Raw genomic sequence first — 6,000 nt, 5'->3', positions numbered from 1 at the left:
TGAACCGCCTACCAATGATATTTCTGTGACTGCTCAGATTGTGCTTTTCATGAGTGAAATCCTTAGTTGACTGTGGCATCCTTAGGCTCAGTTTGCCTGTGGGCCTATACTGTGCTATCACTAGCCAATCACAACATGCCACATTGAGACACCACTGGGGTACAATTTGTTTTCTATTTAGCCAATATTCTCATTCACATAAGCACCTTCCTAGTACGCACCTCAACACCTTTTTGTGGCCTGAGAATAATTAAAACTCTGCTTATCCTCTTGTCCATTTTCTGTCGGGCCTGTGCAATGATGTATGGCAAGGTTCAGTTACTCAGCAATCAATCTAACCTTGGTTTACAGTAGTCAGATTGTGTGGAAAATCGGTTGCTGAGGATAATAGCTTTCTTGAGTTTTGCTTTTGGGTTGGTGTTGTTGGGCTTTTATTTGCATCCAAATTTTGCTTCTCTCCCCATACAAGGCAATGTGAATTCAAAAATTGGGTTAATGCAATTTAGGAGGTCAAATGTAGACATGAAGGCAGTAATGAGCAGATCAGATGCACCGCCTGTCTATAAATGATCAGTGATCTTAAGCCGGCCATAGATGGATCGAATCGGCTGGTTCAGCAGGGACTGGCATAGGTTGGATCCATCTAAGGTAGGCTTGTTTTACTGAAGGAGATCCATAGATCGACTTCAGTAAAACCAGCCTGTTGGATTTTTTGCATGCGATCAGCCACTAGCAGGGGTTGTGTTCTGCTGGCTGGGAAGGCTCCCAGAGCAGGAGGGATTCCCCCATCAACCTTAATTGGGTTCATGGGTGAGTTGAGCAATTTTTTGGAAGGAAAGAAAATTGTATATTCTATGGCCTGTCCTAGAATTGCAATCTGATCTCAAGTACAAGTGGAATGCACCCGAAAGCAAGATGCCTTTTGTCCATGGATACAAGTCCAAAACCTCTTGGCCCTTAATTGGGTTTATGGGTGAGTTGGGCAATTTTTTGGAAGGAAAGAAAATTGTATCAACTCACCCATCAACCCAATTAAGGGCCAAGAGGTTTTGGACTTGTGTCCATGGACAAAAGGCATCTTGCTTTCGGGTGCATTCCACTTGTACTTGAGATCAGATTGCAATTCTAGGACAGGCCATAGAATATACAATTTTCTTTCCTTCCAAAAAATTGCCCATCTATGGCCTGCCCTAGAATTGCAATCTGATCTCAAGTACAAGTGGAATGCACCCAAAAGCAATATATTTGTCCAATGGACACAAGTCCAAAACCTCTTGGCCCAAGCCTTGCTTTACTCACACAGGGCACAATGGTTCACTTCACATACTCCCATTTTTTTTTTTTTTTTTCACACCCCCTCTGCTCCATTCAGCCAATGGGTGTGAAGGGAGGATGTGTAGGCTGCAAATCGCAATTTGGAGCTTACACGGCTGATGACTCTCCTGCCGGCCCCCCTGTTGGTCAGTGCTAAGTGCCCAATTATCAACCACCTGCATGGTCATGTGGGAGGAAAGGGGAAGGAGTCCCTTCCATCCCAATAGGCGAAAGTAGTACTTGGGGTGGAGTCAGCATTAAAGTGAACCCGTCGCTTTGCCCTTTTATATGGAAAGTGCAGACTACCTTAGAAGTATAGATTAGAAATGGTCAAATTTGGAGATTTAAAATACTAAATGCTTAAGAAAAAGTATGCACTTATGTCTTATCCTTTGAAAATGATACTTGAAAAAAGGACACAGTTTGAAGATTGAAGAGTAATTCCACTTTTGTTGAAGGAAAAAACCAATCCCCTGTATATTGTACATTGCAGACTTTTTAACAAACTTTTTGTAGAAGGTTCCTACCCGTTTTTGCTCTCACTTTGTCCTATGCAGACTGAATCTGAATGGGGGCCTTTGGCTCTTTATAATCACCTGGTGCACTCTGTGTTTTAATGAGAAAAGCTGCTGTGTCTGTGTCCCTTTTTTTAAAAGTCTTTAACCCTTTAGTATTCCCAGCAAAACAGAAATTCCTATTGCAGGGGGTGCCTAAGATTTTTCTTGTGGGAAAATCATTGAGCCAATCACATAAGCAGGAAATAACATTCCTGGGGGTGCCTGTATACCAATGGTGTACAGGACGCCTCCAGGTTGCCTTATTTCATTTTTTGGAAAATCACAATGGCTGCATATTGAAAAAGGTTATTTTTAATAACCTAAGTGGTTGTAAACCCTTACATATACCCGGTGAAGTGACTGGCCTTAGGTGATACACAGAGATGAAACACGTTCTCCTGCATAAGTTGTACCTGTTTATCTGCTACCATTTTTTTTTCTTTTATTTTTTTAATAACTGTTCAAAGTGTTTTGAATTTATAAAGCTTGTCAGAGTGTTCAGAAAAAAGGGAGGGAAGAGCTGAGTACACTCTGCAGAGCTCAGTGAGAGCCGATTGGAGGGAAGGGGACTCGCCCTCCTTTACATAGGAACAGAGCTAAGGATGTCAATCAGAGGTTGTGTGCTGAAGCTCCCTCCACTGTCACCTGTTTATCGCTTGGTGTCTGTTATCTGTAGGAGTCACTTCTGACAAGTTTTTCAGAGGAATGGGGCAGCAGACAGAAATTAATGCTCTGGATTGAGACACTATAGTATACACACTATAGAGCAGTGGTTCTCAACCTGTCAGTCGCGACCCCTTTGGGGGTAGAACAACCCTTTCACAGGGGTCGCCTAAGACCATCGGAAAACACATATTTCCGATGTGTAAAGAGCAGCTACTGTGTAGAAAGCAGCTGCTGTGTTGAAAGCAGCTACTCTGTTAAAAGCAGATGCTGTGTTGAAAGCAGCTACTCTGTTAAAAGCAGATGCTGTGTTGAAAGCAGCTGTATTGGAGGTAAAACGACACTCATGAATTATAATTACTGGGTAAATAATTTTATGGTTGGGGGTCACCACAACATGAGGAACTGTATTAAAGGGTCGCGGAATTAGGAAGGTTGAGTACCACTGCTATAGAGGGATATGCTTTGTTCATATTTTATGTCTGAGGTTTACAACCACTTTAAATTATAACATGGCTGGTGTAGCAATTCTATATGTTACATTATATATATATATATATATATATATATATATATATATATATATATATATATATATATATAAATTTTTTTTTTTTTTGCTTTTTTTCCTCACAAAAGTGGAGTTATCCTTTAATGTTCTGGAACCACAATGTTTACTGGGTTTTGGTAGGAAATCCCTTGTAGCTCTTGTGGACTGTCAGTAAAAGGGCTCGCAAGACAATGGACTTGTGCATGTTCTAAGCCTGTTTTATTTGACTCGGTTACCTTTTTAGAACGGTTTTGTCTCTATTTATTCATCTCAGGATAATAAACGTATTTAAGCCTTTTAAACATTGTGATTGTCTTTATTTCGTAGTTAATGGAGTGGAAAATTTCCCCTCGTCACAAGTTGGGATTTTCTATCCCTTTTTTTGTTTTGGGGATCATGTTCACCATGATGGAGTGAATCTATCCAGCGGGGACACAAACTGCAATAAAAACTGGACAAAGGTTTAATCATTTCCTGTCTGTTTAATAAGGGCCTGAAATTCCAATATACTTGCTGATCTAAAGAAGGAAAGAACGCCTAAATCTGGTGAAACATTCTTATAAACATTTCATTGTACATTCATGTTTTTTACTGACATTTTGAGCTTGATAAATTGTTGCGCAGATACAGAGTGACAGAAAAATCTGGAACTACCACTATTTTATTGTAGAGAAGAAAAATCTGGTCGCACACACCTTCTGATCAAATCACCTTTATTTGGAGACTCCACAATGTCCGAAAGAGGGAACATAGCTGTCCAGCTGTATCTTCTGTGCGTTGTGGAGGGTCTATTTTGAATATGTCCAAAAAAAGATGATTTTATCACATGTGCGGCCGACTGGATTTTTCATCTCTACGACGATGCTTGCTCTGAAGAGGGCCAGCACCTGCTAGTGTGCAGTGGAGGTGATCCAGTTGGAGATCAGACTTGAGCGGGGATTACTTACCTCTATTTTATTCTTTAGGGTCTCTGCTTTCAGTAAATACACTGCTCATAAAAAAGAAAGGAACACTTGTTAGTCAGAGTATAGCATCAAGTCATGCAAATCCTGGGATATTGATCTGGTCAGTTAAGTTGCAGAGGGGGTTGTTAATCAGTTTCAGCTGCTTTTGGTGTTAATGAAGTTAACAACAGGTGCACTAGATGGGCAACAATGAGACAACCCCTAAAACAAGAACAGTGTTACAGGTGGAGATCACTGACCTTTTTTCCCTACTCATCTTTTCTGACTGTTTTTCACTTGGCTAGGGTCAGTGTCACTACTGGTAGCATGAGGCCATACCTGGACCCCACAGAGGTTGCACAGGCAGTCCAACTCCTCCAGGATGGCACATTAATACGTGCCATTGTCAGAAGGTTTGTTTTGTCTCCCAGCATAGTCTTAAGAGCATGGAGGAGATTCTAGGAAATCTGGACAGGGCTGCAGAAGGTCCTTAACCCATCAGCAGGACCGGTATCTGCTCCTTTGTGCAAGGAGGAACAGGATGAGTACTGCCAGAGCCCTACAAAATGACCTCCAGCAGGCCACTGGTGTGAATATCTCTGACCAAACAATCAGAAACAGACTTCATGAGGGTTGTCTGAAGGCCCAACATCATCTAGTGGGCCCTGTGCTTACTGCCTGGCATCATAGAGCTCAATTGGCATTTGCCATTGAACACCAGAATTGTCAGGTCCACCACTGGCGCCCTGTGCTTTTCACGGATGAGAGCAGGTTCACCCTGAGCACATGTGACAGACATGAAAGTGTCTGGAGAAGCCATGGAGAACGTTCTGCTGCCTGTAACATTGTTCAGGATGACAGTTTTGGTGGTGGGTCAGTGATGGTCTGGGGAGACATATCCATGGAGGGACGTACAGACCTCTACAGGCTAGAGAATGGCACCCTGACTGCCATTAGGTATCGGGATGAAATCCTTGGACCCATTGTCAGACCCTACGCTGGTGCAGTGGGTCCTGGGTTCCTCCTGGTGCACAACAATGCCCTGCCTCATGTGGGGAGAGTATGCAGGCAGTTCCTGGAGGATGATGGAATTGATACCATTGAATGGCTCCCACGCTCGCCTTACCTAAATCCAATAGAACACCTCTGGGATGTCATGTTTCGGTCCATCCGACGCCGCCAGGTTGCACCTCAGACTGTCCAGGAGCTCAGTGATGCCCTGGTCCAGATCTGGGAGGAAATCCCCCAGGACACCATCCGTGGTCTCATTAGGAGCATGCCGCCACGTTGTCAGACATGCATACAAGCACGTGGGGGCCTTACACACTACTGAGGACCATTCTGAGTTGCTGCAAAGAAATTTCAGCAAAATGGACTAGCCTGCTGCATCATTTTTTCACTTTGATTTTTGGGGAGTCTTTGAATTCACTCCTCTGTAGGTCGATCATTTTAATTTCCATCAAACGATGGGGCATCCTTACGTTCCTAACACATTACCCCGTCCATGTCAGTATAGAGATCCAGCAGGAGATTTTTCCCCTTTGAGATCTGATGGGTTTTCAAAGTGTTCCTTTAATTTCTTTGAGCAGTGTATATAAAGTCTTGTGGGTTTTAAGTAATCTTCAGACCTAAAATGATTGTTTTAAATGTGTGCAAAAATACAATAAAAGGCTCTGGCTGCAAAATGGTTAAAGTGTCATAAACCCACAACATTAAAGTGCTATTAAAGTTTCAGGTATTTAAAAAAAAAAAAAAAACTCATACATGTCATACTTACCTGCTTGGTGCAATTATTTTGCATAGCATCCCTGATTCTCTTTTCTCGGTCCCCTGCTGATGCTCCTCACCCCTCCCTCCCGCGGGTTGCCCCCAGAGCAAACAGCTTGCTATGGGGGCACCCAAGCAGGCTCACTGTCTGCAAGTGACAGCAGTGGGAAGCCAATGGCTCCTTGATGCCGTGTCAACCAATAAG

The sequence above is a fragment of the Staurois parvus genome, unplaced genomic scaffold (genome assembly GCF_062004578.1).
Source record: "Staurois parvus isolate SC_StPar_1 unplaced genomic scaffold, SC_StPar_1.0 ptg000283l, whole genome shotgun sequence".
NCBI classification, from domain to species: Eukaryota; Metazoa; Chordata; class Amphibia; order Anura; family Ranidae; genus Staurois; species Staurois parvus.
The sequence above is the reverse complement of the archived record's forward strand: the minus strand, read 5'-3'. Positions refer to the sequence as shown.